This window comes from Oncorhynchus keta, chromosome 8 (assembly GCF_023373465.1).
Source record: "Oncorhynchus keta strain PuntledgeMale-10-30-2019 chromosome 8, Oket_V2, whole genome shotgun sequence".
NCBI classification, from domain to species: Eukaryota; Metazoa; Chordata; class Actinopteri; order Salmoniformes; family Salmonidae; genus Oncorhynchus; species Oncorhynchus keta.
In genome coordinates, this window is record NC_068428.1 from 42,750,361 (window position 1) to 42,775,216 (window position 24,856).

Sequence of the window (24,856 nt, forward strand, 5' to 3'; positions counted from 1 at the left end):
ATTTACCTCCCTCTCTCTACAGAGATTTACCTCCCTCTCTCTACAGAGCTTTTACCTCGCTCTGTCTGCAGAGATTTACCTACCTCTCTCTACAGAGATTTACCTCACTCTCTCTACAGAGATTTACCTCCCTCTCTCTACAGAGCTTTACCTCCCTCTCTCTACAGAGCTTTACCTCCCTCTCTCTACAGAGATTTACCTCCCTCTCTCTACAGAGCTTTACCTCCCTCTCTCTACAGAGCTTTACCTCGCTCTGTCTGCAGAGATTTACCTCCCTCTCTCTACAGAGATTTACCTCACTCTCTCTACAGAGATTTACCTCCCTGTCTCTACAGAGCTTTACCTCCCTCTCTCTACAGAGCTTTACCTCCCTCTCTCTACAGCACTTTACCTCTTTCTACAGATACCTCCCTCCCTACAGAGCTATTCTTTGCCATTCCTAGCTCTTCACTAGTATAGTATTGCCGCTGCACGTTTTCTCCACTATGACTCGAGAGAGAGCGCGTGTGTGTGTGCTTATCAAAAGACTCCTCAGCCCCCTCATTCTCCACGGACCCACAATACTGTCATGTGTTGACTGGCGTTTCAAGGGTATTTGACCTCTGAATGCTTATCTCAGAGCACTTACTTACTATTCACCAGCTAGCTCTGCCTGGCTGTCTGGCTACCTGCCTGCTTGGCTTCACTCTCTCTCTCTCTGCTGCTCTTTCTGTCAAGGACTGATGATGGAGAGGTTTTCTCAGATAGAAACAACTCTCTGAACCCCAATTCCATTAGTTGTGTGATGAATGAGTGTTGCAGATGTAAACACTTGACTGTCTAGTTTTAATACAAAGAAAAAGAGTCACACTTTTGCGTATATATTTATATATATATGTGTCTGTGTATACTGTATCATGAATGTTGAATGTTACTTGGATTTTACAGGTATGTGGATTTTACAGGTATTTTACAGGTATGTGGATTTTACTGGTATGTGGATTTGACAGGTATGTGGATTTTACAGGTATGTGGATTTTACAGGTATGTGGATTTGACAGGTATGTGGATTTGACAGGTATGTGGATTTTACAGGTATTTTACAGGTATGTGGATTTTACAGGTATTTTACAGGTATGTGGATTTGACAGGTATGTGGATTTTACAGGTATTTTACAGGTATGTGGATTTGACAGGTATGTGGATTTTACAGGTATTTTACAGGTATGTGGATTTTACAGGTATGTGGACTTTACAGGTATGTGGATTTTACAGGTATGTGGATTTGACAGGTATGTGGACTTTACAGGTATGTGGACTTTACAGGTATGTGGATTTTACAGGTATTTTACAGTTGTGTATATTTTACAGTTGTGTAGATTTTACAGGTATTTTACAGGTATTTTACAGGTATGTAGATTTTACAGGTATTTTATAGGTATGTGTATTTTACAGGTATGTAGATTTTACAGGTATGTGCATTTTACAGGTATGTGTATTTTACAGGTATGTGAACTATGAGTGGAATTGCAGACAGGTCAGCCATGGGAATATTCTCGAAATGTCTAGAAAAACACTAAATGGTCACGTATAATCCCTCTCTGGCGCTCTACGTCACAAGGTTGCTCAATATTACACACACCTGTCACCGTCGTTATGCGGACCAGCACCTCATCTGACTCACCTGGACTCAATCACTTCCTGATTACCTTCCCTATATCCGTCACTCCCTTTGGTACCTTCACCAGGCGTTATTGACTTAGTTTCGGTTTTATGTCTGTGTGGTTTTCGTGTGTTGTTGTGTTCCTTTTATTTAGTAAAGGATTCACACCCTGCACTTGCTTCCCGACTCCCAGTGAACACGTTACACATATATACACACACACACACACACACACACACACACACACACACACACACATACATACATACATACATACATACATACATACATACACATACACATACACACACACATACATACATACACACACACACACACACACACACACACATACATACATACATACATACATACATACATACACATACACATACACACACACATACATACATACACACACACACACACACACACACACACATACATACATACATACATACATACATACATACATACATACATACATACATACATACATATATATATATACATATACACACAGTTGAAGTCGGAAGTTCACATACACTTAGGTTGGAGTCATTAAAACTCGTTTTTCAACCACTCCACAAATTTCTTATGAATTTACTATAGTTTTGGCAATTCGGTTAGGACATCTACTGTGTGCATGACACAAATCATTTTTCCAACAATTGTTTACAGACAGATTATTTCACTATATCTCAATTCATGTGGGTCAGAAGTTAACATACACTAAGTTGTCTGTGCCTTTATTAAACAGCTTGGAAAATTCTAGAAAATGATGTCACGGCTTCAGAAGCTTCTGATTGGCTAATTGACATAATTTGAGTAAATTGGAGGTATATCTGTGGATGTATTTCAAGGCCTACCTTCAAACTCAGTGCCTCTTTGCTTGACATCATGACAAAATCATAATAAATTAGCAGAAAAAAATGTGTAGACCTCCATAGGTCTGGTTCATTCCTTGGGAGCAATTTCCAAACGCCTGAAGGTACCATGTTCATCTGTACAAACAATAGTACGCAAGTATAAACACCATGGGTCCATGCAGCCGTCATTCCGCTCAGGAAGGAGACGCGTTCTGTCTCCTAGAGATGAACGTACTTTGGTGCGAAAAGTGAAAATCAATCCCAGAACAACAGCAAAGGACCTTGTGAAGATGCTGGAGGAAACAGGTACAAAAGTATCTATATCCACAGTAAAACGAGTTCTATATCGACATAACCTGAAAGGCCGCTCAGCAAGGAAGAAGCCACTGCTCCGAAACCACCATAAAAAAAGCCAGACTACAGTTTGCAACTGCACATAGGGACAAAGATTGTACTTTATGGAGAAATGTCCTCTGGTCTGGTGAAACAAAAATAGAACTGTTTGGCCATAATGACCATCATTATGTTTGGAGGAAAAAGTGGGAGGCTTGTAAGCCGAAGAAAGGTGTCAGATTTCAAAAAGGCTTTACGGCGAAAGCAAACCATGCGATTATCTAAGGACACCGCCCCAGCCACAAATGCATAACAAATCATTTTCAAAGAGTGAGTTGCGACACGAAAGTCAGAAATAGCGATATAATATAGAAGATCTTCTTCTGTTGGCACTCCAAAAGGTCCCAGTTACATTACAAATGGTCCTTTTGTTCGATAATGTTCTTCTTTGTATCCATAAAAACTCAGTTTATCAGGGGCGCTTCAGTCAATAATCCACTAATTTTCCCTCCTTCAAAATGCATACAAAATGAATCCCAAACATTACCAATAAACATATCCAAACAGGTCAATCAACGTTTTATAACCAAACATTAGGTACCCTAATACGCAAATAAACAATCAAATTTAACACGGAGAATCGTTATTGTCTTTACCGGAGATAAACAAAAAGAACGTGATGTCTCGGCCAATGCATTTGGAAACACCACAGCCAAATGGGAGCAACGAAGAAAAACTACAACTTCTCCCTAATAAAAAAAAAAACAGCCTGAAACTCTTTCTAAAGACTGTTGACATCTAGTGGAAGCCCTAGGAACTGCAATCAGGACGATTTCGCCCTATAATAAAAGTGCCAGCCATTGAATTCAGTGGCATGCTTAATTCTTTTTTAAATGTTTTATGATTTGACCTTGGGGTTTTGCCTGCCATTTCAATTCTGTTATACTCACAGACATTATTTTATTATTATATTTATATTATTTTATTATTATATTATTTTATTTTATTATTATATTATTTTATTATTATATTATATTATTATATTTATTTATTTTATTATTATTATTTTTGAGTGTTTTCTATCTATATGCATATCCTATATGCTTCTGGGCCTGAGCAGCAGGCAGATTACTTTGGCCTTTTCATCCGGACATCCAAATACCGCCCCCCCCCCCTATCCTTAAGAAGTTTTAAGAAGATTTTTGGACCTAGACTTGGTACTCCGGTACAGCTTCCAGTGCGGTAGCAGGGATAAACAACTTCTTCTTCTATAATGGTATATGGTATTATGCCACCTAGTGTTTGGGTGGATAACATGGATCAAAACATTTGGTCAAAAATAAATAAAATATAGTTTACAATGACGAAAAGTTGAAAGGAACTAAACAAAATCAACCTGCTTTTATGTAAAAAAACAAACGTATTCTAATCAGGTCCCAACACTCTGAATGCTCCTGTCAGGACAAGACATTTCCTAGCGACAAAAGTCTTTGTCATGCTTCTGCCGTGAAGTCTTGGAGCCCCAAAAACTTCTCGGCTGCAGATATAATGGTATCCTGCTTCTTGGAATTCTTAGACACTTGTGCTGTACAATTAATCACTGTGGTTATAAATGCCACAAAATCCACCTTCTTCACAATGAGTGTATCCAGATCACCCAAATGAATTAAAACACTACCAACTGTTTGCAATACATTCACTACCATATCTTCAACACTGTTGTCAAAACTCCCCAAGGAGATATGGGAGTCAGGCGCAGGAGAAACAAGTTCAGAATGAAAAGGGTGTTTAATAAATCAGCTCAAAAATCACAGGACACCTGACTACAGCAGAAGCCATGAAACACACTCAGATACAGTCCAGGGAAAAAAAACCTGTAAAACACGAAAAACGCAACCCGAACTGACAGTAAACGAAAACAATCCCGCACACAAAAACCCAAATGTAATGTCGAGGTAAATAACCCCCCCTACTTAACCTAAATGAAAACACAAAACAGACATAACCAAAAGAAAAGGAAAAGGGATTGGTGGGAGCTAGTAGACCGGCGACGACGACCGCCGAGCGCCGCCCGAACAGGAAGAGGAGCCACCTTCGGTGGGAGGTAGTAGACCGGCGACGACGACCGCCGAGCGCCGCCCGAACAGGAAGAGGAGCCACCTTCGGTGGGAGCTAGTAGACCGGCGACGACGACCGCCGAGCGCCGCCCGAACAGGAAGAGGAGCCACCTTCGGTGGGAGGTAGTAGACCGGCGACGACGACCGCCGAGCGCCGCCCGAACAGGAAGAGGAGCCACCTTCGGTGGGAGCTAGTAGACCGGCGACGACGAACGCCGAGCGCCGCCCGAACAGGAAGAGGAGCCACCTTCGGTGGGAGCTAGTAGACCGGCGACGACGACCGCCGAGCGCCGCCCGAACAGGAAGAGGAGCCACCTTCGGTGGGAGCTAGTAGACCGGCGACGACGACCGCCGAGCGCCGCCCGAACAGGAAGAGGAGCCACCTTCGGTGGGAGGTAGTAGACCGGCGACGACGACCGCCGAGCACCGCCCGAACAGGAAGAGGAGCCACCTTCGGTGGGAGCTAGTAGACCGGCGACGACGACCGCCGAGCGCCGCCCGAACAGGAAGAGGAGCCACCTTCGGTGGGAGCTAGTAGACCGGCGACGACGACCGGCGACGACGACCGCCAAGCGCCGCCCGAACAGGAAGAGGAGCCACCTTCGGTGGGAGCTACTAGACCGGCGACGACGACCGGCGACGACGACCGCCGAGCGCCGCCCGAACAGGAAGAGGAGCCAGCTTCGGTGGGAGCTAGTCGACCGGCGACGACGACCGCCGAGCGCCGCCCGAACAGGAAGAGGAGCCACCTTCGGTGGGAGCTAGTAGACCGGCGACGACGACCGCCGAGCGCCGCCCGAACAGGAAGAGGAGCCACCTTCGGTGGGAGCTAGTAAACCGGTGACGACGACCGCCGAGCGCCGCCCGAACAGGAAGAGGAGCCACCTTCGGTGTGAGCTAGTAGACCGGCGACGACGACTGCCGAGCGCCGCCCGAACAGGAAGAGGAGCCACTTTCGGTGGAAGTCGTGACAACCGTTGCCCTTTCGGCTCTCTTCACCGCCTCCACATAGGAGATCCGCTGCGTAGCCCTGTTCCTTGACACCTCAAACTCCTTCCCCTTAACAGGGCAATCAAGGAAGTCTGGAGTACGTTCTCCGCCACATTTGCAACATTTTCCATCCACGTATTATACTTCTCTTGTCTGCAAACATTTAACATGTGACAATTTCCACACTGTAATGGTTTGGACAGAACTGCTCTCACCGCATTCTTCACATAGCTTCACATATTCAGTCTCCTCAAACAACAATAATAATCGACAGGCTTTTCTTCTTCCTTCCATGTATCATATGGTTCAGGCAACGTGCGCTGACCACTCCTGGGACTTTATGACGAAGGTACTCATTATCTATATCCAATGAGACTCCAGCTAAAACTCTTTTGGCAGGAGCCCTGCTCCGAAGACCAATACACGTTACTTCTGACATGGACAATTTAGCCAGATCCAGTGTACGCTTGTTCTTATGTTCTTCATCGACACAATTAACCAAAACAAGGCCACTTTTAGTCATTACAAATGGATTTCCCAAATGAATCTCCTTGTATAAAAAACGCAGACCAATAAGAAATGCATGAGACAGGTCCTTGTCTTCTACTACATCATTACTACACTATTTTCATGATCACACACTTCACCTGCCGCTCTTTCAGGTTCAAGCACAGTCGCCATTTCCTCCATCCTTTCCCTTAGCACTGTTGCTCTCTATTTGTAGGCGGAATGACATGCATTGTCAAATGTTCTTGATGACATTCAATGCTGCAGAATTGTTTTGGTACATATCTGTGGATTCAATCAGGATTATAAATGAAGAAATGCACCTTAGCTCAGTTTAAAGTTTCATAGCAAAGGGTCTGAATACTTATGTAAGTAAAGTATTTCTGTTTTTTATTTTTAATAAGTGTGAAAAAATGTCTAAAAACCTGTTTTCACTTTTTCATTATTGGGTATTTTGACGTCATTATCGGGTATTGTGATGTCATTATCGGGTATTGTGATGTCATTATCGGGTATTGTGATGTCATTATCGGGTATTGTGATGTCATTATCGGGTATTGTGATGTCATTATCGGGTATTGTGATGTCATTATCGGGTATTGTGATGTAGATTGCAAATGTTTTGTTTTTCAAAAAGTCAAAGGGTCTGAATACATTCCAAATGCACTGTATACTTTAAGCCAAATAACAGTATAGATTTCATGTTTTAAATCAAAACCTTTCTGTCGTGCTGCCAGTTCTGGTTATTGACCGCGCACACCTTCAGAAAATATTCCACATTTAATTGTGTTTCAGCCTAAATTTAAATGTGATATTGTGTGTCACTGGCCTACACAAATACCTCATAATGTCAAAATGGAATTTCGTTTTTAGACATTTTTACAAATTAATAAAAAATAAAAAACCTGAAATGTCTTGTGTCAATAAGTATTCAACCCCTTTGTTATAGCAAACCTAAATAAGTCCAGGAGTACAAATGTGCTAAACAAGTCACATAATAAGTTGCATTGACTCGCTCTGTGTGAAATAATAGTATAACATTAATTTTGAATGACTACCACGTCTCTCTACCCCAGACATACAATTACCTGTAAGGTCCACCAGTCGAGCAGTGAATTTCAAACACAAATTCAATCACAAAGACCAGGGAGATTTTCCACTGCCTCGCAAAGAAGGGCACCTATTGGTTGATGGGTAAAAAAAACTAAAACGTTTCTCATTACACTTTGGATGGTGTATCAATACACTCAGTCACTACAAAGATACAGGCGTACCTTCCTTACTCAGTTGCCTGTAATAAGGAAACCACTCAGGGATTCCAATATGAGGCCAATGGTGACTTTAAAACAGTTAGAGTTTAATGGCTGTGATAGGAGAAATCTGAGGATGGATCAACAACGTTGTAGTTACTCCACAATACCGACCTAAATGACAAAGTGAAAAGAAGGAAGACTGTACAGAAAACAATATATTCCACAACTGCAAAACATCTGGCAAAGAAATTAACTTCATGTCCTGAATACAAGTGTAATGTTTGGGGCAAATCCAACACAACACATCACAGGTTTTGGCCTCATCATGTTATGGGTATGCTTGTCATTGGCAAGGAATAATGAGTTTTTTAGGATAAAAAGAAACGGAATAGAGTTAAGCAAAGACAAAATCCTAGAGGAAAACCTGTTTTAGTCTGCTTTCCAACAGACACTTGGAGATTAATTCACCTTTCATCAGGACAATACAAGGCTAAATCAACACTGGAGTCCCTTACCAATAATAAATTGAAAGTTCCTGAGTGGCCTAGTTACAGTTTTGACTTAATTCGGCTTGGAAGTCTATGGCAAGACTTGAAATGGCTGTCTTGCAATGATCAACAACCACTTTGAAAGAGCTTGAAGAATTAAAAAATATTAAACATTTTGCAAATATTGGACAATCCAGGTGTGGAAAGCTCCTAGAGCTTAGGGCTCCTGAGTGACACAGTGGTCTAAGGCACTGCATCTCAGTACTTGAGGCATCACTAATGACACCTTGTTTCTAATCCAGGCTGTATCACAACCAGCTGTGGTTTGGAGTCCCATTTGGGCAGCACACAATTGGACCCAGCGTTGGCTGGTGTAGGCTGTCATTGTAAATAAGGATTTGTTCGTTACTGACTTGCATAGTTAAATTTAAAAAATAGAGACTTACCCAGAAAGACTCTGAGCGGTAATCACTGTCACAGGTGATTCTAACATGTATTGACTCAGTGATGTGAATTAATATGTAAATGTTTCTGTATTTTATTTTCAATAAATAAGCAACAATTTCTAAAAACATGTTATTGAGGTATTGTGTGTAGATGGGTGAGACATGTTTTATATTTAATCCATTTTGAATTCAGGCTGTAAAACAACAGCATGTGGAGTATGTTAAGGGGTATGAATACTTTCTGAAGGCACTGTACATGCACCCATAGATAAGTGTATAGGGCATACTTTCCACTAGACGGGAAAGCCCTTAATGGGCTTTATCTATCACAGAAGCGATCAATGGCAAAGATCAGAGGTGTACCCAGTATACATTTCAGTGGACTGCCGCTGTCATGACATTTCTCCAAACAGCTTTTCTTCGCTCGCTCAAAAACTAAATAAGGAAATGAACTAAATAGGTGGAGATCGGATCATGGAAGAGATATGATTCTGAAAGTAACTCTTTGTTTGAAAAAAGTAATTGTAATAATAATATTCAATTTGATAAAGCAATGCGTTACTTTACTCTGTCACTTATAAAAGTAATCTGATTACATAACAAGTTACTTTACTCCTTTACCCAGAAAAGTAATCTGATTACATAACACGTTACTTTTGTAACGAGGTACCCCCAACACTGTTCACTATATAGTGCACTACATTGGACCAGGGCTCTGATAAAAAGTATTACACTCTATAGGGAGTAGGGTACCATTTGAGATGCAATGTTGTAATGGAGTTCAATCTGGGTATGAAGGTACTAGTATGTCTAAGTGGACATCACTGTTCTGGTCATAGATAGTATGGGGCTGGACAGTTATATTTAGACACAGCAGTAGAAAAGTGAATATCATGGGGTAGGAAAGTAGGCTAAATCATGGGGTAGGAAAGAAAGTTAATCTATCAAGAGAAGTTCTGGATTCCAGCGGCTGCATGCAGCAGGTCCTTATCTCAGCTATGTGAAGGGTGAAATGTTTCTCCAACAATGGTTCTTGGTCTGAGAGGTGGTTAGTAGATTTTGTACCGCTCGGTTCTCTTTTCAATGGCCGTCGGACAAACATAGTTCCAAAAAACTCCGAAGTAGATTACTTTACATTGGAAATGGTTTCTCTCCCAAGCAAATGTAACTGTATAGCTTCCGTCCCTCTCCTCGCCCCAGTCCCTGGCTCGAACTAGGGACCCTCGCCCCTACCTGGGTTCGAACCAGGGACCCTCGCCCCTACCTGGGCTCGAACCAGGGACCCTCTCCCCTACCTGGGCACGAACCAGGGACCCTCTGAACCAGGGACCCTCTCCCCTACCTGGGCTCGAACCAGGGACCCTCTCCCCTACCTGGGCACGAACCAGGGACCCTCTGAACCAGGGACCCTCTCCCCTACCTGGGCTCGAACCAGGGACCCTCTCCCCTACCTGGGCTCGAACCAGGGACCCCTGAACCAGGGACCCTTGCCCCTTCCTGGGCTCGAACCAGGGACCCTCTGCACACATCAACAACTGCCTCCCACGAAGCATCGTTACCCATCACTCCACAAAAGCCACGGCCCTTGCAGAGCAAGGGGAATAACTACTTCAAGTTCTCAGTGCGAGTGACGTCCCAGATTGAAACGCTATTAGCGCGCACCCCGCTAACTAGCTAGCCATTTCACACTGCTTACACAAAAGTATGCTATCTATCTGCTGAAATATGTATTTATGTGTATACTTACAGTAGATTAAGAAATATAACCAATCATATAACCAATCAATAAATTAATAAATCCTCTCCTCTCTCTATCCCTGTCTTCCTCCTCTCTCTATCCCTGACTTCCTGCTCTCTTTATCCCTGTCTTCCTCCTCTCTCTATTTCTTTCTTCCTCCTGTCTCTATCCCTGACTTCCTGCTCTCTCTATCCCTGTCTTCCTCGTCTCTCTATCCCTGTCTTCCTCCTCTCTCTATCCCTGACTTCCTGCTCTCTCTATCCCTGACTTCCTGCTCTCTCTATCCCTGACTTCCTGCTCTCTCTATCCCTGACTTCCTGCTCTCTCTATCCCTGACTTCCTGCTCTCTCTATCCCTGACTTCCTGCTCTCTCTATCCCTGTCTTCCTCCTCTCTCTATCCCTGTCTTCCTCCTGTCTCTATCCCTGTCTTCCTGCTCTCTCTATCCCTGTCTTCCTCCTCTCTCTATCCCTGTCTTCCTCCTCTCTCTATCCCTGTCTTCCTCCTCTCTCTATCCCTGTCTTCCTCCTCTCTCTATCCCTGTCTTCCTCCTCTCTCTATCCCTCTCTTCCTCCTTTCCTCATTTTCTCTTGATCGCTCCTGTAAGTGCAGGTCCCTGCCTTCATAGCGATCAATTAAAGGATCTGCATCCCATATGGCAACCTATTCGCTGTTATACTAGTGCACTACTTCCATTTGGGATGGAGTTATTTGGGACAGAGTTATTTGGGAATCACGGTTTGGGAGACAGATATTTGGGACACAGCCAGAGTGTTATTAAACCACTCAGCCAGCCAGCTAATGAATAAAGATGTTTTTTCATCGAAACCGTGTCATTATCTATAGACGGTTGTCTAAAAAGTTTAAAGTAAGACATTAATTGGACCAACAAGCGGCTGAAACGATTCCTATAGTAGAGGGAACATTTTGATTGGTGTTTGTGTGTCGTATAAGGAAACGTCAGAGTTTAGTTGAAAGATCTGTGGGAGGAGTTGAAGACGTCAAATAAAAGTTATGAAGTCATCAGAAGTTATGAAGTCATCAAATAGAAGTTATGATGTCATCAGAAGTTATGAAGTCATCAAATAGAAGTTATGATGTCATCAGAAGTTATGAAGTCATCAAATAGAAGTTATGAAGTCATCAGAAGTTATGAAGTCATCAAATAGAAGTTATGATGTCATCAGAAGTTATGAAGTCATCAGATAGAAGTTATGTCATCAGAAGTTATGAAGTCATCAAATAGAAGTTATGAAGTCATCAAATAGAAGTTATGAAGTCATCAGAGAGAAGTTATGAAGTCATCAGATAGAAGTTATGTCATCAGAAGTTATGAAGTCATCAAATAGAAGTTATGAAGTCATCAAATAGAAGTTATGAAGTCATCAAATAGATGTTATGTCATCAGAAGTTATGACATCATCAGAGAGAAGTTATGAAGTCATCAGACAGGAGTTATGAAGTCGGCTTTCTAGGCTTTCAATGCCTGCTAATCAGCTGCTTTAGCTGACGTCTCAGTCCAATCATATGGATGGTTGAGAGAGATAAACACTACTGGTCAAAAGTTTAAGAACACCTACTCATTCAAGGGTTTTTCTTTATTTTTACTATTTTCTACATTGTAGATTAATAGTGAAGATATCAAAACTATGAAATAACACATTTGGAATCATGTCGCAACCAAAAAAATGATTAAACAAATCAAAATACATTTTATAGTTGTGATTTATCAAATACCCCTTGACCTGGATAATAGCTTTGGACACTCTTGGCATTTACTCAACCAGCTTCACCTGGAATGCATTTCAAACAGTCTTGAAGGAGTTCCCACATATGCTGAGCACTTGTTAGCTGCTTTTAATTCACTCTGCAGTCTGACACATCCCAAACCATCTCAAGTGGGTTGAGGTCGGGTGATTGTGGAGGCCAGGTCATCTGATGCAGCACTCACTAACCTTCCTGGTAAAATAGACCTTACACGTCCTGGAGGTGTGTTGAGTCATTTTCCAGTTAAAAAACAAATGATAGTCCCACTAAGCCCAAACCATGTGGATTGCGTATCGCTGCAGAATGCTGTGGAAGCCATGCTGGTTAAGTGTGCCCTGAATTCTAAATAAATCACTGAGAGTGTCACCAGCAAAGCACCCCACACTATAACACCTCCTCCTCCATGCTTCACGGTGGGAAATACACATGCGGAGATCATCCGTTCACCCACACCGCATCTCTCAAAGACACAGCGGCTGGAAACAAAAGTCTCAAATTTGGGCTCCAGACCAAAGGACAAATTTCCACCGGTCTAATGTCCATTGCTCGTATTTCTTGGCCCAACCAAGTCTCTTCTTCTTATTGGTGTCCTTTAGTAATGGTTTCTTTGCAGCAATTCGACCATGAAGGCCTGATTCACACAGTTTCCTCGGAACAGTTGATGTTCAGATTTTATTTGGCCTGCAATTTCTGAGGCTGGTAACTCTACTGAACTTTTCCTCTGCAGTAGAGCTAACTCTGGGTCTTTCTTTCCTGTAGCGGTTTCATCATAGCGCTTGATGGTTTTTGCGACTGCACTTGAAGAATCTTTCAAAGTTCTTGAAATGTTCCGTATTGACCGACCTTCATGTCTTAAACAAATGATGGACTTTCCTTTCTCTTTGCTTATTTGAGCTGTTCTTGCCATAATATGGACTTGGTCTTTTACGATAGAGTGCAATCGTCTGTATACCACCCCTACCTTGTCACAACACAACTGATTGGCTTAAGTGCTTTACGGAGGAAATAAATTCCACAAATCAACTTTTAAGAAGGCACACCAGTTAATTGAAATGCATTCCAGGTGACGACCTCATTAAGCTGGTTGAGAGAATGCCAAGGGTGTGCAAATCTGTCATCTAGGCTATTTGAAGAATCTCAAATATAAAATATATTTATATTTGTTAAACACTTTTTTGGTTACTACATGATTCCATACGTGTTATTGCACAGTTTTGAGGTGTTCTAAAACTTTTGACCGGTAGTGGAGATCATTTTTTAAATGTACCTTTATTTTAATTAACCAGGTAAGTTCACTGAGAACACATTGTCACTTACAGCAACGTCCTGGAGAATAGTTACAGGGGAGAGGAGGGGGATGAATGAGCCAATTGGAAGCTGGGGATGATTAGTTGGCCATGATGCTATGAGGGCCAGATTGGGAATTTATCCAGAACACCGGGGATAACACCTCTCCTCTTATGATAAGTGCCATGGGATCTTTAATGACCACAGAGAGTCAGGACACCTGTTTAACAGTCCCATCCGAAAGACAGCACCCTACCCAGGGCAATTGAGTCCTTTCAGAGTTTGAGGCTACATCCCAAATAGCCTCCTAGTCCCTACACTGCACTTCCCTTTGACCCCATCCCGTAAGGCTCTGTACTGGAGATAGGTTGCTATTTGGGACGCAGGCTGAGAGTTGATGTTAGAACTTAGTGACTTTGTGGTTGGATTTCAGCTTGCAGGCAAACAGTGATTCAATTGCATCTGAACCTCTCTGGGTCCCATAAGACTACAGGAAGTAATCTGAGTCTGGGTCCTGTAGGAATATAGGAAGTAATCTGAATTGAGCCTTTAGCTATCGGCAGTATGCCGGCTGCCTCGTCCACACAGGACCTAGTCTCTCCCCAACTCAGAGACCCAGCTGGAGTATGAAAGCACAGCTACCAAACGCCGAGCACCAAGCCATTGCTTTCTAATCCAGGGCTGGAAATCCTATCTATACACAAACTGCAAAGTAATGGGGATTTCTGAACACAAATGTCTGTGGGATTTTGGTTTTTGATAACTTTTGTGATTCAGGATATATAGGATATAGGCTATGTCATATACATCAGCTCAAAACATAGAGAAAAAAAATGAAATTGAAAGTACATTTTTTTACGAAGGTCCATACTAAATCATCCATATTCCAGGCAGGGTCTCTCATCAGGTACAAAGAGGCTACACAGACAGACAGGCTACACAGACAGACAGGCTACACAGACAGACAGACAGGCTACACAGACAGACACACACACACACACAAGCATGCGCACACACAAACCAGACAGACAGAGAGACAGACAGACAGACAGACAGACAGACAGACAGACAGACAGACCGACCAGTGTTAAGAAACTTGTTTGATGCTTCTACTGTGAAGTGGGGGGAATGAGAGGGGAATGAGTCAGAGGTCTGCCAGAGAGCCACGAGCTCAGTCTCGTGCGTTCAAGTGAGAGCTAGCTCTGTTTCATTGCATTTCTACAGACAAAGGAATTCTCCGGTTGGAACATTATTGAAGATTTATGTTAAAAACATCCTAAAGATTGATTCTATACTTTGTTAGACATGTTTCTACGGACTGTAACGGAACTGTAACGGAACTTTTTAACTTTGTCTGCTCCTAGTGATCGCGCGTCATGAATTTGGATTACTGTACTAAATGTGCGAACAACAAGGAGGTATTTGGATATAAATGATGGACATTATTGAACAAAACAAACATTTATTGTGGAACAGGGATTCCTGGGAGTGCATTCTGATGAAGATCATTAAAGGTAAGTTCATATTTATAATGCTATTTCAGACTAATGTTGACTACACAACATGGCGGATATCTGTTTGGCTTGATTTGTTGTCTGAGCGCTGTACTCAGATTATTGCATGGTGTGCTTTTTCGGTAAAGCTTTTTTGAAATCTGACACAGCGGTTGCATTAAGGAGAAGTGTATCTATAATTATGTGCATAATAGTTCTATCTTTTATCAATGTTTATTATGAGTATTTCTGTAAATTGATGTGGCTCTGCAAAATCACCAGATGTTTTGGAAATACTGAATGCACCAATGTAAACTGAGATTTTTGGATATAAATATGAACTTTATCGAACGAAACATACATGCATTGTGTAACATGAAGTCCTATGAGTGTCATCTTATGAAGATCATCAAAGGTTAGTGATTCATTTTATCTCTATTTCTGCTTTTTGTGACTCCTCTCTTTGGCTGGAAAAAAAGGCTATGTTTTTCTGTGACTTGGCTTGGCTCAGAACTGCATAGTAAAAATCTGAGAGACCTGCTGTACTCAGCCTCTCCAGCTTCATGAGGAACAGCTGTCAGGTCCTCAGCACTGCAGAGTAAAAGTCTGAGAGACCTGCTGTACTCAGCCTCTCCAGCTTCATGAGGAACAGCTGCCGGTCCAACTCTAATCCGCCAGCTCTCCTTAGCAGAGCGCATGCTGGTTCCCTCCAGCCAACATCAGTATGTTACAGCAGTCTCTGCACCGCCTTTAGCCTGAAAGCAGCCATCCTGCTCTCTAGTTCCACCAGGCCCTGTCCTCCTTTGTGGACGGTCATGTACAACACTGCTGCCCTCAGCCAGTGATGGCCCAACCAGAAAAAGTCCACGAGCTGGCGTTGCAGGTCTGCGAGCAGACCGGTGGGGGGGGTTGAGGACAGCTAGTTTATGCCACAGGGAAGATGTTTGTTGTTGGTTGTTGGTTGTTGATTATCAGCACCCTCCCTCTATATGACAATTGGGACAGGAGCCGCCTCCACCTGGCCAGTCTTGACACCACTTTCTGTGACAGCCCCTCCCAGTTCTTCCTAACCCTGGAAGCAGAGGGGCCCTATCCCCCCATGCCCCACATAACAGAGCTTTGCTCTTGCCCCAGTCCGCCTTAGCTGAAGAAGCTCCATCGTACACCTTCAGGCTAGTCTCTAGTGCCTGCATATCCTGACCATCACAGAAACATCATCTGCATATGCTGACACTGCTATGCCTGTCACCACATCCATTATTTTCCAGCACACTCCCTGCAGTCTCCTGCGTCGCAGTCCCAAAAAGGCTCAATGGCTAGTGTGTATAACTGCCCAGATAGAGGGCATCCTTGTCTAATGCCCCGTCTCACCCAGATTGACCTACTGAGCCCCCTTCCCACGTTGATCATATATGACGTCCCAGCATACAACAGCTTCACACAGGTCAAAAACTCTTCCCAAACCCAAACATCACATTAAACAGATACTCATGGTCCACTCTATCAAAAGCCTTCTCTTGATCTAAAGAGACCATTCCAAAGTTCACATTAGAACCTCTCGACAAGTCCAACATGTCCCTAATTAAGAACAAGTTGTCCGTGATTGAGCGTCCCGGTACACAATATCTTTGGTCCTTATGTACTATCGAGTCCAAATGGGACTTCTGTCTGTTAGAGAGGACTTTGACAAATATCTTGTAGTCCGCATAGAGTAATGCCACAGGCCTCCAGTTCTTAATTAAGTTCACACAAATCCCCTTTTTTGGGCAGGAGAGTCAGAGCCTCCCGATGGCAGCTCATCAGCAACTCTCCTACTCCGACACATTCACGCAACACTTAAAAGAAGTCCTGTCCAATTATTCCCCAGAATTCTTTATAAAACTCCACTGGGAGTCCATCGACCCCCGGTGCACGACCAGGGGACATCTGGGTTACAGCCTCTGCCAGTTCATGGGACAACAGAGGAATTTCCATTAGATCCCTCTGTGCCAGAGAGAGCTTAAGGGGTCCTACGAACAAGACTTGAGCACACATAGGATCACACAATGCTGCCCTATACAAAGTAAAAAACTCCACAGTACGCTCCCGCATCTTCCCCACCACAGAGGTCACCCGCACTTCAGACAGCCGTAGACAATGCATACCCTTGGCTTCACCACTCTGTCTTTCCAAACCAAAGAAGAAGGAGCTGGGAGCATCCATCTCCTTGAGCATGGAGAACCTGGCTCTTCAAGTGCTCCCTTTGCTTTAACCTGGAAAAAACTACCCAGGTCCCTACGTAATTTAGCGAAATTAGCCTGGAGGTCTACATTGCCTTTCCCCACCATCACCATCTCCCCACCATCTCTACCTCCATCTAACTAATACAACGCTCTAGTTCCCCCAATACTCTGAGGATGAGAGAGCTGTGTACTGTTGACAGAAAAGCCGAATTTGGAATTTCCCCACATCCCACCATTGAGTCAGAGACTCATACTCCTCTCTTCGCTGCCCCCACCTCTCCCAAAAGGTCTGGAAACCTGAGCAAAAAGTGGCATCTCGTAAGAGCTTTACATTAAACTTCCAATAGGATGCCTGCCGGTGCCCTGGTGAAAGAGACAGCCGAGTCATGGTTATGTGGTGATCTGAAACTCCCACCAGGAGAATGGTTGCGCTCAACAGCCTTTTGCTCCGATTCCTAGACATGTAAAACCGATCAAGTCGGGCTGCACTCACCCTAGCCCCAAAAACCTTAACCCATGTATACTGTCTTGTTTTGGGATGTTTAGTTCTCCAAACATCCACTAGGTCGAACTGATTAATGATGTCCCTTAACACTTCCACTGACACTGAATGAGGCTCTTTCCCATTTCTGTCTTTCATCAAATCCATTGTACAGTTCCAGTCCCCTCCGACAATTAGTGTCTCATCAGGCGCTACCTGTGAGACTCCCTCTCCCTCTCTCTCCCTGTATTAGGCACAGACACATTTATAAAGACAAAACCCATGTTGTTAATTTCTGCTTTTACAACAAGCAGCCTACTTTTTTTGGTTTTACATATTCACTCAACACACTCCTCTTTCTCACATCTCTGGCGCCATTTATATTGAGCGATCCTACCTGAAGAGTGAAGTGGGAGAAAAGCCAGCAAAGAAAGAGACCAATAGCAAAGCTCAAAAAGCCACAGTGTCAGAATGAAAATATACATCTAAACAGTGTCTGAACGTAAACCTTTATGCACTGTTGTGACCCACTTCCTCAACCTAAACCGTTTCCTGGGTGAGAGGACACTCATTTTTCATAGCATGGTGTACTGATCTCACAAACTTTCTCGGATCAGAAAAAAAAGCCTCAAGATTTTTCCCCTTGTTCTCATTCAGGAACCTTGTCAGTTCCCTCGACGTGTACTTTGACCCCTCTGCTTGACTGGCTGTCCTCTCCGGGCCCATTGAAGAGGAGTCTGAAAAAAATAACTCCTCATCCTCTTCCTAAACACTCACTTTCCTCCTCATCTCTATCTCCCACCCTGACCACCTGCCCTTTCTCTCTGGTCAGGGCATCACCCACAGCAACAGGAAATGTTTCCATGGTGCCTTTGACCACACCCTTTTTCCTTTTCCGCTTGACACCCCCCCAGTCTCTTACACTTCCCCACTACACTCTCCTCATCCACTAGAATAACCTGACTAGACCCAGCACCATCTATACCACCCTCCATAGCATGACTAGACCCAGCATCATCTACACCACCTTCCATAGCATGACTAGACCCAGCATCATCTACACCACCCTCCATAGCATGACCAGACCCAGCCTCATCTACACCACCCTCCATAGCATGACTAGACCCAGCATCATCTACACCACCCTCCATAGCATGACTAGACCCAGCTTCATCTACACCACCATCTATAGCATGACTAGACTCAGCCTCAACTATCCCACCATCCATAGCATAACTAGGCCCAGCCTCAGCTTCCCCATCATCTCTAGCCTGACTAGACCCAGCCTCATCTACCCCACCATCTCTAGCCTGACTCGACCCAGCCTCATCTACACTACCATCCCTGGCATGACTAGGCCCAGCCTCTGCTGTCTCATTACCCCATGCACGTTGACTTCAATTTCCCCCACTGGCGCTTGTACCCTCACCTTGTCCACCGTTCTAATTTGGGCACGCAAAGCTCTTATGCCCCAAATCCCCACACTCGAAACGCCGTAGACTGTCTGTGTTGGCAAACCCTGCATAGAGCTCCTCCCCATGCCTCACTTTAAAATGAACATTTAGCTGTTGCTCATTGTTAATCAGAAACATAAACACTTGCCTCCGGAACGAAACAACGTGCTTAACGCCATCTGCCTGAATACCTGCTGACACGAAAACCGCTAGCAAACTTACCAAAACAACTCAGCTCTTTCCTGATTGGGTCATCCGGAATAAACAGAGGCAAATTTGCAACTACCACTCTTGATGACGGGGTAGAGAGAGATGAAATTGGGACCAACACACCCCTTACAAATATTCCACGAGCAATTAGCCTACACACCAAATTTGCTCTTTTCATGAACACAACCACAGCTTTGCTCATTCTAGAAGCAGAATGTATAAACTCAGCTCCTACCTGTTCACCGACCGCGAGCAGAACCTCCTCCACCTTAACTCCGTTCTCAGGAACACACCTGAATCCATGCCGTATCGACAGCGTCTCCTCCACGCTATGCTGAGAAGCCATGGCGCACACCGCACCTTCCAAACCCCAGGAAAGTTACTCTGTCCTCTTCCACCCTAACTTAGAATACCGCTAAAACAAATATTGCATTAAGTTAACCCTCCACCATAGAAAAAAAAATTGAAAGAAAAGACCAAGAAAAGAATCAGGAAAGTTAGTTAGGACTCAAACTCCCAAAAACTTCCAGCATGCAATGCGAGAGAGAGAGAGAGAGAGAGAGAGAGAGAGAGAGAGAGAGAGACAGAGAGAGAGAGAGAGACAGAGAGAGAGAGAGTGTGTGTTTGTGAGTGCGTTTCATTCCCTCCCAAACGCTCACAGACTGACATATCAGAAAGGAGCCCCAAATCATCACCACAGCAGTGCTTTCCTGAGGCCTCCTGGCTCCACTGGGCCCTGATCCTATTACACACAGAGTTAGCATCAGTGCTCTGAAGCCCCACAGGCTACAGGGGAGAGAGCCATGATCAGTCCCCACAGACCAGGCGCTGAACTGGGGATGAGGATTAGTTTAACAGGGGGGAGGGTTGGAGAGGGGCTGGAGGTCTATAGATAGGTGGGTGGGAGCTGGTTTATTGAAGAGAAGGAGCTTTGGCGTCATGGTTCTCTCAGACGATCCCCAAGCACATGAATATTCAACTTTGTATTTTCTTTCTTCCTCTCTCTTCTCGTCCCTCGTTCCTTTCTTCTACTCTGTTTGTCTCTTACATATTTCCTCTTTCATAAAAAAAAAAAACTTTTGAAAAAAAAAAAAAAAACTTTTACCCCTTTTTCATGATATCCAATTGGTAATTACAGTGTTGTGCCATCGCGGAACACCCGTTCTGACTCTAGTAGTGCAGTGCAGTGTCTTAGACCGCTGCACCACTTGGGAGGCCCATCTTTCCTCTTTTCTCTCTCGATGTTTCATCTTCTCTTTCCTAGGACACCAGTGTCCTTCTATTTCCTAGGACACAGTGTCCTTCTTTTTCCTAGGACACTTTGTCCTTCTCTTTCCTAGGACACAGTGTCCTTCTATTTCCTAGGACACAGTGTCCTTCTCTTCCTAGGACACAGTGTCCTTCTCTTCCTAGGACACAGTGTCCTTCTCTTCCTAGGACACAGTGTCCTTCTCTTCCTAGGACACAGTGTCCTTCTATTTCCTAGGACACAGTGTCCTTCTCTTCCTAGGACACAGTGTCCTTCTCTTCCTAGGACACAGTGTCCTTCTACTTCCTAGGACACAGTGTCCTTCTCTTCCTAGGACACAGTGTCCTTCTCTTCCTAGGACACAGTGTCCTTCTCTTCCTAGGACACAGTGTCCTTCTCTTCCTAGGACACAGTGTCCTTCTCTTCCTAGGACACAGTGTCCTTCTCTTTCCTAGGACACAGTGTCCTTATCTTTCCTAGGACACAGTGTCCTTCTCTTCCTAGGACACAGTGTCCTTCTCTTTCCTAGGACACAGTGTCCTTCTCTTCCTAGGACACAGTGTCCTTCTCTTCCTAGGACACAGTGTCCTTCTCTTCCTAGGACACAGTGTCCTTCTCTTTCCTAGGACACAGTGTCCTTCTCTTTCCTAGGACACAGTGTCCTTATCTTTCCTAGGACACAGTGTCCTTCTCTTTCCTAGGACACATTGTCCTTCTATTTCCTAGGACACAGCGTCCTTCTCTTCCTAGGACACAGTGTCCTTCTCTTACTAGGACACAGTGTCCTTCTCTTCCTAGGACACAGTGTCCTTCTCTTCCTAGGACACAGCGTGCTTCTCTTCCTAGGACACAGTGTCCTTCTCTTCCTAGGACACAGTGTCCTTCTCTTTCCTAGGACACAGTGTCCTTCTCTTCCCAGGACACAGTGTCCTTCTCTTCCTAGGACACAGTGTCCTTCTCTTCCTAGGACACAGTGTCCTTCTCTTCCTAGGACACAGTGTCCTTATCTTTCCTAGGACACAGTGTCCTTATCTTTCCTAGGACACAGTGTCCTTCTCTTTCCTAGGACACAGTGTCCTTCTCTTTCCTAGGACACAGTGCCCTTCTCTTTCCTAGGACACATTGTCCTTATCTTTTCTAGGACACAGTGTCCTTCTCTTTCCTAGGACACAGTGTCCTTCTCTTCCTAGGACACAGTGTCCTTCTCTTTCCTAGGACACAGTGTCCTTCTCCTCTCTGCTCACATTTGAAGTGCAGTCACCGTGTCCCAAACTCCTGAGGGTTTCCCTGCAGTGTCACAGAGATACCAGGTATGCAGGGAAACAACAAACACACGCCATCCAAACAATTCAATCAGCAATACAATCATCCAATCAATTGAAACTATCTCCTTGTGGAAAATCTTTTCATCATTCCAGATAAAAGTTAACCCTCAAGGGAACACACTATTGTTTTTATAATCTCATGCTTTGTTTTTCTTGGCTTTCAACTATCTATCCTCTCTCTCTCTCTCTCTCTCTCTCTCTCTCTCTCTCTCTCTCTCTCTCTCTCTCTCTCTCTCTCTCTCTCTCTCTGCTCTCTCTCTCTGTCTCTGCCCCCCCCTCTCTCTCTCTGCCTCCCCTCTCTCTCTGCCTCTCTCTCTCTCTCTCTCTCTCTCTCTCTCTCTCTCTCTCTCTCTCTCTCTGCCCCCCTCTCTCTCTCTCTCTGTCTCTCTCTCTCTCCCCCCCTCTCTCTCTCTCTCTGTCTCTCTCTCTCTCCCGCTCTGCCTGCCCCCCTCTCTCTCTCTCTCTCTGCCTTCCCCTTTCTCTCTCTCTCTCTCTCTCTCTCTCTCTCTCTCTCTCTCTCTCTCTCTCTCTCTCTCTCTCTCTGCACTCCCCCCCTCTCTCTCTCTCTCTTCCTTCCTCTCCCTTGCTCTCTTCCACTTGCTTTGGAGGAAGATGGTACACAATCTGTAGAGTATCTGAGTAATGAAATTGCAAAAAACAGAAAATGATTGTTCAAATCAAACACTTTACACAGTCCAGTACTTATCCCCAGCCTCTCCTTTCTCTGAAGCAGCCGGTGTCTCTTCCCACCTTGATACAGTGGTCCTTCTGTAGCTCAGTTGGTAGAGCATGGCGCTTGTAACGCCAGGGTTCGATTCCCGGGACCACCCATACGACCACCCATACGTAGAATGTATGCACACATGACTGTAAGTCGCTTTGGATAAAAGCGTCTGCTAAATGGCATATATTATATTATTATATATTATATATATTACATGTGTGTGTAGCGGTTCACGCTTTAGTTTAACCCCAGAGAGGTACCCCTAGCTTTTGTCCTCTTCACTTTTACTGTAAACCTTATTTAGAAGGGATGTTAAAACATTAAAGCAGCAATCAGTAGTTGACACAATAACAAAGCCTTTCCCTGCCCCTGTTTCGGTAAAATGCTGAGAGATGTAACCACTGTCTAATTCATAGACAGAGCTAAGGATGCAAGGACTGACCATCCGTGATATCAAAATATGAGTTCTAACCACGTTTGTTTACATTTACTTTGTTTTTTGTTTATTGGACTGAAACAAACGTACACTTTGGGTTCTGATGGGGGTACGACAGTTGAACTAAACTCGTGAGGCATTTATAAGTTACATTCTTCAAATATCAATGTCCAAAATGGATGTGTATCAAATGCTGATTTCTGCTTTAAATTTAGGCATTTATTCTGAATGGTTAAGTTAAGGGATAAGGTTTGGGATCTAAAACTGGGATTGAAAACATGACCTTTGACTCCGGAGTCATGCGATTACAGTAAAAGTATAATTATAATAATAAAAAATAAAAAAACATTAAATAAAGGACTGTCTACAACTGGGATTAAAAAACGTGACCATTGACTCCGGAGTCATGGGATTACAGCCATCCGCCACCCTTGTTCTCAATGACCTAAGCCTACTTTATGATATAAGCTCTCACTGTTGTCCCTAGTGGTCGATTTTTAAAGGCATATCCTAACACCCTGTGGACGTTCAGTTTCGGGAGCCAATCTTGAGCGATCTGGCTGGTTTCATGCTTGGAGCTGTGATGTTATGATGATGTCCATGATCAATTCCAGTTTGCATGTGAGTCTGAGTCCCGGGCCTTGCTGTTCTGACGTGGTTCACAGCACTCAGAATGAGCCAAAGGCCAAGGCTTTGAATCGGTTCACCGTGGGAGCACAGAGCAGAGGCAGAACAATCAGTGGCCTCAAATAGAAGTGGGATTGCAGGGAAAAGGGCAACAGGACTTCTGGCAGACACATAGAGAGCCAATGCACCCAACAGGACACCACACACACACACACACACACACACACAAATGCTTGGGAACATACACACACAGACACGTACACTCATGCACAAACACTTACTTTCTAATATACACACACACTGTCTAATACAGACAAACACTGTCCAATACACTCACACACACACGCACACTCACACACACTCACACACACACACACACAAATGCTTGGGAACATACACACACAGACACGTACACTCATGCACAAACACTTACTTTCTAATATACACACACACTGTCTAATACAGACAAACACTGTCCAATACACACACACACACACACACACACACACACACACACACACACACACACACACACACACACACACACACACACACACACACACACACACACACACACACACACACACACACACACGCACGCACATACACCGCAGCCTCTTGTTGATCAGTTATGGCAGCAGGGTCTACAGTTAGGTCATTGTTCTGAGGGAAAAGGGGATTTGTTTTAAAATGCTATTATCGCAGGCTGTGTTTGTCAGCACTGAGAACATTGGAGCGTGTGTGTGTGTGTTATTTTTTTATTTTTTTTATTTCACCTTTATTTAACCAGGTAGGCTAGTTGAGAACAAGTTCTCATTTGCAACTGCGACCTGGCCAAGATAAAGCATAACAGACAACACAGAGTTACACATGGAGTAAACTCTGGATAAGAGCGTCTGCTAAATGACTTAAATGTAATGTAAATGTAAACAATTAACAAGTCAATAACACAGTAGAAAAAAAGGGGAGTCTATATACATTGTGTGCAAAAGGCATAAGGAGGTAGGCGAATAATTACAATTTTGCAGATTAACACTGGAGTGATAAATGATCAGATGGTCATGTACAGGTAGAGATATTGGTGTGCAAAAGAGCAGAAAAGTAAATAAATAAAAACAGTATGGGGATGAGGTAGATGAAAATGGGTGGGCTATTTACCAATAGACTATGTACAGCTGCAGCGATCGGTTAGCTGCTCA